The following is a 12,284-nucleotide window of genomic DNA, read 5'->3' as shown; positions in this document are numbered from 1 at the left end:
TAGTGCCAGGTTCTGTCTGGCCTGAGGGATCCATTTCACTGCCTTAGCATAAAAGATGCTGGGGATGCAGACATGGAGCAGAAAGGAGCCCTGGCCTTCGGGTCTCCTGGCCTGTGGGCAGGACTGGCATGAACATGGCCAGTCGGAGGCTAAGGGGGATAAGAGCTATAGAAATGTTTGATAGTATGTTTTGACCCCATTATTTTGACCCAGGCCCTGATGCTTTGCTAGCAGCAGGAGCAGTTTCGACATAACTGAAGATGTTGAACTATGCAGGCGATAAACTTTGCTTAGATTAATAAATTGCTAAGAAATTATGTTGTGGGTAATAAAGAAAATTGTCAAAATTGGCCTGGGGAAAATTAGATGTTGTACTAGTCATTTTTTCGCCTACAATAATGCTGTGTAACAAACAACCCCAAAACTTGGTGGCTTATAACTTTGAGCATTTATTTCTATCTTTCATGGGCTTATGGGTTGGCTGAGGCTCTGCTGGGATCTGCCAGGTTTAGTTCCAGGCTCTGGGTTGGTATTTTGGTTTCCTAGGGCAGCCGTAACAAAATACCACAGACTGGGTGGCTTAAACAACAGAAATGTATTTTCTCACAGTTCTGGAGGTTAGAAGTCCAAGATTGAAGTGTTGGTAGGATTGGTTTCTTCTGATGCCTCTCTCCTTGGCTTGCAGATGGCCTCCTTCTCACTGTGTCCTCATGTGGTCATTCCTCTGTGTTTGTATCCCTGGTGTCTCCATGTGTGTCCAGATTTCCTCTTCTTATAAGGACACCAGGCAGATCAGGTTAGGGCCTTCCCTGATGACCTCATTTAAGTTTATCACCTTTTTAAAGGCCCTATCTCCAAATACTGTCACATTCTGAGGTATTAGGGGTTAGGACTTCAACATAGGAATTTGCAGGAGACACAATTCAGCCCATAACAGTTGGGTTCAGGGTTATTCATGTGTCTCCTTTTTCTGGGACCAGCAGGCACATGTTTTTGTCATGACAGAAGTCAGAGACTCCTGAGGGGACAGAGAGACAGTGAGGACCCATGATGCTCTGAAAGCCCAGGCTCAGAACCACACACACAGAACCAGCACCGCGTTCCACCAGTCAAAGCAAGTCCTGTGGTGCTCTGGTTACAACTGCTACATTACAACCCCCCTTAAAACTTAAAGGCATGAAACAGCAATTTCCTTATGCTCACTGATTCTGTAGTTCAGGAATTTAGGCAGGGCACACTGGGAACTGCTTGCCTCTGCTCTAGACTGTCTGGGCCGCCAGCTGGAAACACTCAAGGCTGTGGTCAGAATCTTCTGGAGGTGTTTTCACTTACACATCTGGTGGTTAACATTGGCTGTCAGCTGGGACCTCAGTTGGAGCCGTCAACCAGAACACCTCTTTGTGGCATTCCCCAGGTTTTCTCTCTGTGTGGGCTAGTTTGGGCTCCCTCAAAGCATGGTGGGTGGGTTCCAAGAGAGCAAGGGGGAAGTGTATTGTAGTTTTATGATCTAGCCGCAGAAGACGCATCACTTCTGAACCCTGTTGCTCGAGGCTCTCACAGAGCTCCGCTCAGGTTCAAGAGGGAGAGGACAGACACCTCCCCTACTTGATGGGAAGACATCAAGGTCAATGTAAGATGTGAGATGAATGAAACAACAAGGTCCTACTGTACAGCACAAGGAACTATATTCAATATCCTGTGATAAACCAGAATGGAAAAGAATATGAAAAAACACACACACACACATATATATATATATATATATATATATATATATAACTGAGTCACTTTGCTGTACAGCAGAAATTAACGCCACATTGTAAATCAATTACACTTCTATAAAATTTTTTTTTAAATGTTGAGGGATGAATGTGAGATGGGAAATACATTGTGGTCATCTTTGGAAAATATAGACTGCCAACCACAGTCAAGTTAAACATCGATGAGTAGAGAAACGTCCTCCAGTAGAGGGTATGTGGAGAGCGTGAGGAGGGAAGGCAGAACTGTGAGCAAATAATACAAACTACCACAGATGTCTAGAAATAACCAACACAAAATCAAGTTGACAGAAACGAAAACTGACATGTTAAATTAGATATTGACTAAAATTCAAACAGGGAATACAATTTTGACATTTAGATAATCAAATGTGACCTGAAAAAATTGGACCAATTAAAAATAATGGACATAGTAGACAACGCACAATGGCAGGAAACTGGTGAAATCAGATATAGACTAAAAATGACTGAGAGAAGAATTAAATCTTCATGGTGGCATTTACCCCATGAAACTAAGTGATTTTCATGAAAAAATAATTTTGTAAAATTAAATTTAAAGTGGGAAACGTTAGAAAGAATTTAACTTTGGTCATAAAATAACTGATGGAGGGATTAAATTTGTTTCATTCAGCTTGCCCAAGAAAACTCTTTCTTGATGTATTGGATTAGTGTAATCCTGATAAAAATAATTGAATTCAAAACTCATAGTCAAAATAGTCTTGGGGTAAACACATATACGAGGTCAAAACATTTGGGTCAAATTATCCTGTAATACTGAAATTTTCTGTAAAAAATGAGAAAGAAACTCAAGAGACAAATGAGGAACTAAAAAGTATTTATCTGTATGACAGATAAAGGGCTGATTTCCTTTAAAAAAAGGTTTTTTTAAACCCATCTAACAAACCAGTAAGAAAAAAACAAGAATGCAGTAGAAAGTAAACAAAAGTCATGACCAGGGAGATTATAGAAAAAGAATAGAAATGCCCTAAACAGTTCTTAAGGAAAAGTTCAAACATACAAAAAAGAATAGTTTAATAAACCTCCATGTGTCTCCCGGGAGTCCACAATTATCTGCTCATGGTCCTCATTTTCCTACCCCTGCCCCTGAATTATTTTAATAAATCCCAGGCATCATATCATTTCATTCATAAATATTTCAGTATGTCAATAAGGACTGTTTTAATATACATAACCAAAATACTATGACTAGACATAAAAAATCTTAATATTTCCTTAATATCATATATCCATTCAGTATGCAGATTTCCCTGATTGTCTCAAACATTTTTATTTATTTGAATTTTCTTGGAATGAGGATCAACCTTAAATCTAGATTGCAGGTGGTCATCTGAATCTTTGTCTGGTTTTGGCATCAGGGTAATTCCCTTCCTTCTATTTTCTGGAAAATATTATCTAGAAATAGTGTTACTTTTTCTTTAACCATTTGGTAGAATTCTCCAGTGAAATCATCTGGGCCTGGAAATTTGGGGGTGGGGTGGGGTAATTTTTATATTGCAAATTCAATTATCTTAGCTTTTAAAAGGTTATCAAATTATCTATTTCATTTTGGGTAAGTTGCAGTAGGTTGTACTTTTCAAGAAATTGGTCCATTCATCAAAGTTGCATTTATTGCTATAAATTTCCCTGTGAGCATTGATTTTACTGCATCCCATAAGTTTTGGTGTGTTATGTTTCATCTGTCTCTGAGTATTTTCTAATTTCCTTTGTGATTTCTTCTTTGACTAATTGGTTATTTAACAGTGTGTTGTTTAATTTCCATGTATTTGTATATTTTCCAATTTTCCTTCTGTTACTGATTTCTAGTTTTATTTCACTGTGGTCAGAGAAGATGCATTATATTATTTCAATCTTTTAAATTTATAGAGACTTGTTTTGCGATCTAACATATAGTCTATCCTGGAGAAAATTTCATATGCACTAAAGAATGTGTATCCTGCTGTTGCTGGTAAAGCGTCCTATAGCTGTTTGTTAAGTCTAATTGGTTTGTAGTTTGCTTAAGTCCTCTATTTCTTTTCTTTTTTTTTTTTTAATGTTTATTTATTTGGCTGCGCCGGGTCTTAGTTGCGGCACGTGGGATCTTTGTTGCGGCATGCGGGATCTTTTCAGTTGTGGCATGCAGGCTCTTAGTTGTGGCATGGTTCCCCGACCAGGGATTGAACCCGGGCCCCCTGCATTGGGAGCACAGAGCCTTAACCACTGGACCACCAGGGAGGTCCCAAAGTCCTCTATTTCTTCTCATTTCCTTTTGTGTATATTTTTCAGATATTTTCTTAATGGTTACAGTTAATTACAATTAACATCTTAAATTTATAACTACCTAGTTTGAATTGTTACCAGCTTAGCTTCAATAACATAAAAATTTCTCCTATACAGCTCTGTAGCTCTTCCTTTATATTTGTCAAAAATTGTATCTTTATACATTGTGTGCCCTGATAACATAGGTTTCTAATTTTTTATGCATTTGTGTTTTAAATCATGTAGGAAATAGAGTTACAAACCAAACATACATTAATGCTCCTTTTATATTACCTATGTAGCTGTCTTTATCAGTTCTTTATTTCTTCATATGTCTTCAAATTTCACTGATTTCTGCTTTTATCTTTATTATTTCCTTCTTTCTGTTTGCTTTGAATTTACTTTGCTCTTCTTTTTCTACATCTTGAGGTGAGAACTTAGATTAATGAGTTGAGAATTTTTCTCTTTTGTGATGTATACACTTATTGCCTAAATTTCCCGCTTGGCACTGTTTTAACTCTGTCCCACAAATTTTAATATCTTGTATTTTCATTTCATTTAGTTCAATGTATTTTTTTATTTCCCTTGAGACTTCCTCTTTGACCAATGAGTTATTTAGAATTATGTTGTTTAGTTTCCAAGTGTGTGGACATTTTCATGTTATCTTTCTGTTACTGGTTTCTAGTTTGATTCCACTGTGGTCAGAGAATACACTTTGTATGATTTCAATTCTTTTAAATTTACTGAGGTTTTTGTATGGCCCACACTATGGTCTATCTTGGTATATATTTAATGGGCACTTGGAAAGAATGTGTTAAGTGTTCTATAAATGTCAATCGAATCCTGATGGTTGATGGTGTTGTTGAACTCTTTATATTTTTGGTCATTTTCTGTCTAGTTATTCTATCACTTGTTGCAAGAAGGGTATTAATTGTGATTTGTCTCTTTCTCTTTTTAGTTCCATCAGTTTTGCTGCTGTCCTTTGATTGTTGATTGCATGATATATTTTTTTATCCTTTTTCTTTCAGCCTGCCTATATCTATATATCTATCTATCTATATCTATCTATCTATCTATCTATCTATATTTTTTTAAAGATTAATTTTCTTTATTTTTAGCTGTGGTCTTCATTGCTGCGCGCGGGCTTTCTCTAGTTGTGGCGAGCAGCTACTCTTCATTGCAGTGCACGGGCTTCTCATTGTAGTGGCTTCTCTTGTTGCGGAGCATGGGCTCTGGGCGGGCTTCAGTAGTTGTGGCATGCGGACTCTAGAGCACAGGCTCAGTAGTTGTGGCACATGGGCTTAGTTGCTCCGCGGCATGTGGGATCTTCCCAGACTAGGGCTCGAACCCGTGTCCCCTGCATTGGCAGGCGGATTCTTAACCACTGCGCCACCAGGGAAGTCCCTGCCTATATATTTTAAAAGGATTTCTTATAGACAACATATAGTTGGTTTTGTAAATTTACTCTGCCAATATCTGTCTTTTAATTGGTATATTTAGACCATTACACTTAATATAATTATTGATATGTTAAGACATATCTCCTAATTTTCTTTCTGTGTGTTCTCTTTGTTATTCATTTCCCTGTTTTCTTTTTTCTGCCTTCCTGTGGGTTATTTGAAGATTGTTTTTTAGAATTCCATTTTAATTTATCTATAGTGTTTTTGAGTATGTCTGTACAGCTTTTTTAGTGGTTGCTGTGGGTATTACATTACATATACATAATTTGTCACAGTCTACTGTTGTTATCATTTTCCCCATTTGAGTGAAGTGTAGAAATCTTACCTTTCTTTATGTCTCTTTACCCACTTTCATTATTGCCAGGTAGGGGTGGAATTCCAGGCTCCCAATGTGGCCTCCACTGACATTGTGGGGAGAAGGCGTAGCAGGAGAGGGCTCATTAACTGGCCAGCAGAGATGAAAGTCCTGGCTCCCTTGGCCTTATCTCACAACACCCCACATTGGTGGGAGTGGGGTCAGGACACCTTGAATCAGGGTGGAAGCCTAGGCTCCCCACTCAGCCTTTGCTGATGTGGCTGGCCATAGTCTTCATAGTTTTTTTAGTGGTACTTGGCTGGAGTAGAGCTGTTATTGTCTAAACCTTTTGTGTCCTGCTAGGATGATCCTTTCGTAATCCTTTGAATAGAGAGAGCCGGCTTTGGTTGAGGCTGTTTTTTCTTTTCTGTGCCCATTGGCTTTTTTGGGTAGCCCACTCCAGCTTCTTTGGCCCCAAGTCTGGGGTCTCTGAGGCAGAGAGAAAAACCAGGGAACTCACCATCGTGTTGTTCCTCAGGTCCTGAGGTCCCCGTGCAGTCTGCCTTCTCTTTACCTTTCAGAGTTTTCTTATGCTTGTTGCATATACAATGTCCGGGGATTTTAGTTTTACCTAGCAGGAGAAATAGGGGAACGCTCCTCTGCTCCATCTTCCCAGACATGGAAGTACAGAGGGGGGTCATCTGTCCTGAGGAGTTTCCCCCAGTCTGCATTTTACTGATTGCATTCCCATGTATCATTTATTGTGTCTCTCTGTCCCCTGTATTTTCCATCAATGGTGATCACATTTAGAGGCTTTGGTCAGATGCAGATTTGACTTTTTGGCAAGAGTATTTCATGGGTGTTCTTTTGCCAGGAGGCACATGCTGCCTCACTGTCCTTGTGTGCCATTGGCAGCCTTCGTTGGTCATTGTGTAGATTCATTAACTTATTAGGGGTACAGATGGCTTTCAACTTATTAAAAGATGCCAACCTCAATTAGAGGTTTGAAAATGAAATTTTAAAGTATGGTATACTATTTTTTCATCGGCCAGATTGTCAGAGATCAAAGAGTGTTAACATGGATGTTGGCAAGTGTGCAGGAGACAGGCAGTTTCACAGGATTCCGGTTTTGGGTGTCCCCTTCCAAATGACAAATGGCCCAGCAATTCTACTTCTACGAATATCCTGTGGATACACACACGCGTGTGCAAAATGATGGATCAGTGAGGTTGTTTATTGCGTATTGTTTGGATTAGCGAAAGTGGCTAACTACCAATTGTTCCTCCCTCAAGCAGAATTTTCCAACTGATATGCTACTAAGTTTCATAAGTTGTGGTAGATATGATGGTACCCCCGCCATGTGCCTTCAGACCACCCTCGAAGGTCAGGTGCAGCTTTGGTGGACAGTTCTCACTCAAGAAACAGGTGCCTGTGCCTCCTTGACCATAGGTTTATGCTTGGCAGGAAGGAAGTGCCAAATACTGAGGAGAAATGACCTAGGAGCAGCCCTCAGCTGATGAGGGATGGGAGTTCGTGTATAAATACCTCGTGTTCTTTCCCCTAGAATGTTCCACGGGTCTTTCAAGGATCCCCTGGGAAGAAGCCCCATTGCCTGAGTTGGCAGGTTCCTCATCATTGCATCTTCCCGTCCTTCCCTGACTCACTGTCCCCACTACCCTGGGATCACCCTTTAAACTACTTATACCTGAATCCTTATTTTAGGCTTTGCATTTGGGGGGTATCCATAATAAGGTTAGAATTAGCCCCCAGACTAGCCACCTCAGGGGTCCCCAGAGCACTGGTTGTGAGGGGTGGGAAGTCTGACAGCATAGCCTGATGAAGTTTGTATAATATTTATGGTTCCAGAAACTCTTCTTAAGCACTTTACAAGCATAAAATTAGCATTAAATCTGCATAACCACCCATCAGGTAGGTATAAGTATCATTCCCATTCTACAGGTGAAGAAACTCAGGCACAGAGAGGTTAAGTCACTTGTCCCAGGGCACCCAGCTAGCCCTGGAAGTCTGGGTTTAGAGTCCAGCTACTAACCACTACACAGCCTGTCTCTCCTGCGGCTCCCGCTGTTCCACCAGGATGAGCTGAGCATGGCCAAGTTTGGGCTTTTCCTTCCTGGACACCTAACTGCAGTGATCACCTGCACAGCACGTGGCCACCCATCTGGGAGGGCCACCCACCCTCCACAAGGACCCTCCACAAAGTCCATGGAGCCACTGGAGGAGTTTGCTTTCCAGGTGCCCAGGGAGCTTGGCACGAAGCCTAGGAGAGATTGATGTTCCTAAAAGGGATGGCCAACTAGCTGCTAGGGGATGTTGCACCACATAAATAGTTTGCAAATAAGGGCCTTATCATTGTTTTTGTTTATTGTTATTGGTTTTACAGTGCAGTTGGACAGGGCACAGTTGTTTTGTTTTGCTTGGTGGGTTGTAGGGGGTTGGGGTTTGGGGGGAGTATTTTTCACACCAGTGCAATTTAAGCCAAGCTGATGCGGGCACTGGTCATTTCCCACTCAGTAACAAATTTACAAACCATGTAAAACGTGTAAGACAAATGTAGCAGGCCAGGCCACTACATTACGTTATATATTTACAAATTTTATTCTTAGAAGACCGTTTTCTTTATGTCCCTATTCTCGGTACCTTAGTGTTTTAAGATTGACTTCCTCAAACTTTAAGACTGACTTGTTAAAATTCTGTAGTAAGACCATTTAAAGTCATAAGAATTCGCAAGGTTCTTTATCATGAAATTATTCAAGCTAATTATCCATGTGTGAACCTACTGAAATGGGATGGTTTAAATAATTTAAGAGGGAATTAATACTCCATATGCCCTGAATTCTAACATTAGTGCACGGATATTTATTAAACATCAAAGAGGACAAATTTGTAGGGATCATATATGTTCGTTTCTATTATTGTCTATATATTAAGAAAAAGTTCTTGGGTTTTTTTTTTTACCTCATGACAAAGGCTGTGATGGTGGAGATAGAAAAATGGAGAGCTGGATATTATGTAATGAATTTGATCATGATATAAGTTGCTGATTTTCCTGAAAAACTTGTTAATTTTTAAAAATTGCAGGGCTTCCCTGGTGGCGCAGTGGTTGAGAATCTGCCTGCCAATGCAGGGGACACGGGTTCGAGCCCTGGTCTGGGTAGATCCCACATGCCGCGGAGCAACTGGGCCCGTGAGCCACAATTACTGAGCCTGCGCGTCTGGAGCCTGTGCTCCGCAACAAGAGAGGCCGCGATAGTGAGAGGCCCGCGCACCGCGATGAAGAGTGGCCCCCGCTTGCCGCAACTAGAGAAAGCCCTCGCACAGAAACGAAGACCCAACACAGCCATAAATAAATAAATAAAATTAAAAAAAAAAAAATCTCTGTGAAAAAAAAAAAATTGCACAAGCAATGCACACAATCATTATCTTAAGCTTTTATGGAATTCAGAAGGGTGAAACTAACTTTAAACCCTTGGCTTGCTAAAAGATTTTTTAAAAATTATAAATAGGTGTGAATTTTACAAAATACTATTTTAACATCTACTGAAATACCATAAGGATTTTCTTTGTGAATGTTACGGTACAATGAATTACATTGAAAGATTTCCTATATTGAGTCAATCTTGTTTACCTGGAATAAACCCTACTAGGTCATGAACTATTATTCTTTTTATATGTTGTTAGATTCCATTTGTTAATATTATACTTAGAACTTTGGCTTGCATGTTCATAAGTAAATTGGCCTAGAATATGCTTTCCTTTCCTTGCCTTCCTGCCTTCCCTCTCTTCCTTTGTGCTATACAGCCTTGCTCAGTTTTAATAACAGTTATATAATTTTCTCAAAAAAAAAAAAAAAAGAGTTTGAAAGCTCTAGGTCATTTCCTTTGTTCTGGAACTCACAATTATTTTAAAATACCCAAAATGAAAAAGTTCATTTGGATTCGAAATCCACTTGATTACAGCACTGTATTTGTCAATTAAAGAAAGGGAAAAACTATTAAAACATTAAAATATAATTTCAACTGTAAGTTCTGGAATGGCTTAACATTTTCTTTTGTCACATACTTGAGGTTACAAAGTCTTGTCAATGCTGACTACCAAGAATTTGAAGAGATCATTGTTAATAAACTTTGATCAGGAACTGTGTAAACCATTTTGATCACAAAACCTCATATAAAAAAGTTGTGTTCATAGGAACAAGATCAAGTGTCTCAAGGAAAAAAATTTAAATAGTGTATTTAGATATATTAATCAAAGTTAATTCTTCATATCTGACGAAATATGTATTTCATCTCTCATCATACAAATATATAGAAATGGAATGAATTTTTCCCCAGAACCCATATAGACAGTCCAAAACCACTTCCAGCTTTTCCTCAGTGTGCATTTCCAATATTTTATGTGTGTGCCATGGCATGTTTAAGGTTGGAATCACTGAGTTCAAGGTCTGGTTAAAAAAAATGTGGAATATTACATGGCTAGAAAAAAGAATGAATCTGCCATAAGTTAACTGTTGAAGCTGCACAACAGTGGGAGATTCGTGTATGAACATGGAAACTTCTATAAGATACACTATTTAGGTGGGAAAAGCAAGGCACAGTGTGTCTGTTACCATTTTTGAAAAAAAAAAAAAGGATCAGTATATATTTATGTATTATGTGAAAATACGTTTCTGGAAGAATCTCAAGAAGCTGGGGAGGGGACTTGAGTGGCTAGGGTAAGGGATGGGGGCCAGCGTCGTGGGCCTAGAGGTGGCGGGAGCCTGGAGGCTTTGGAGAATGGTGACCTTGAGCCCCGAGAGAGCCGTGGCAAGCTGTGAATCCGGTACCCAAGGGATGGTAGTGTAGACGTCCTTCTGGTAAGCAGGACAGTGGATGGAGGACGCCACGGAAAGCTAGTCAGGCGGGAGACAGAGGTCGTGGGCACTGCGCAAGGGCATCTGGGGTGGGAGCGGCTTTCAGCTGGCAGCCCCCGGCCACCAGGGGGCAGTCAAGCTCGCTCCTGGAAGCGGGCAGCGAGGAGCACCCGAGGCAGGTCCCCCGCCTCCAGGCCCGCCCCCCGGCCGGAGCGCCCGCCGCTGGAGTCCTGCTCCCTTTCCCAGGCCCTTCCCCGACCTCCGGCTACAGCCACGTGGAGCTCCGTGTGGAGCACCTCGTTCTTCCTCTTGGGGGTCCGCTTGATGGCGGGGTCATCGATGCCTCCCCCCTCAACTTCCAGTCTTCGTTAGGTTATCTTATTCCATTTTAACCACAATCGCTTGAGATGGGTACTGCTATCCTACCCATTTCATAGATGGGAAAGCTAGGGCATAGAGAGGATAGGTTAACTTGCCCAAAGACCAGGAATGGCGACCCAGGATACACCCCTGGCCTGTCCACTCTCAGAACTGGAGCGTTAACCTAGCCATGGCTTCTCCATTCTGCTCCCCCTCCAGAACCTTCTTCACATAGCAGCCAGAGGGGGTTTTGGGGGCTCTAAGTGGTGTAGCACTCCCTGACAACCTCTCTCTGGCTCTCACTGCCCTCAGGACCAAGTACAGTCCCCTCATCCCACCTGTCTGGCATCATATTGACCCAGGAGCCCCCAGACACACCAACTTTTCTTCAACCCGGAGAAAACTCTTGCTCATCCTATGCATTTGCTTCTTCTTCACCAGGACCACTCTTCTTGCCTCCCTGCTTCTTCTGGATAGCTCTTATAGATTCTTCAGGCCCTGGCTCTGATATCACTTCCTCCAGGGAGCCCTCCCTGACTCCCAGACAGGCTCAGGTTCCGTATTAAATGCTGTTAGAGCACTCACTATGAGCCTCTTGTGTTGCACTGGCCTCAGATGTGTGCTTCATTTTGTGATTATAATAATATCATTATTTCAAAACCTCAAAATCACTCTTGGTTCCTCTTTCTTCCTAGAGCTCTCTCCAATACATCAGCTGATCTTGTGGGATTATCTTTAAAATGTTATCTCAAGTCTGACTCCTTCTTACCTCCTTCCCCACTAGGTCCTTCATGTCTTGCCATGTTTCCTCAGGGTCATCCTGTTTCCACTTTTGCCCTGCAACAGCCAGCCATCCTTGTATTCGTCTGGCTGTCTCCCCGACCAGAATGGAAGCTCCATAAAGGCAAGGGCTTTGTTCCCTGCGGATCCCCAGTGCCTAGGACTGTGCCTGCACAGAGCAGGGCTCAGTAAACACTTGCCAAATGGCCATTTGACTGCTTCTCCCACTAGAATGTCAGTTCCTGAGGGCTGGGACTGTGTCTGTCCTGTTAACACACAGCCCCAGTGCCCAGCACACAGCAGGTGCTCAATAAAAACCCAGTGTACAGGTGGAGAAATTCAGGCCCAGAGGGAGGAAGGGACTTGTCCAAGGTCCTCCCCTGAGAGCAGCAGAGCCAGCACCAGTACCCAGCTCTCCTGCAGCCCCTCTGCCAGCCAAGCATCCCCTCCTTTCCCTGTCCTGGAGCACACAAGAGCCCAGGCCC

The sequence above is a fragment of the Eubalaena glacialis genome, chromosome 13, assembly GCF_028564815.1.
Source record: "Eubalaena glacialis isolate mEubGla1 chromosome 13, mEubGla1.1.hap2.+ XY, whole genome shotgun sequence".
Classification (NCBI taxonomy): Eukaryota; Metazoa; Chordata; class Mammalia; order Artiodactyla; family Balaenidae; genus Eubalaena; species Eubalaena glacialis.
Note: the sequence above shows the minus strand (reverse complement) of the source record.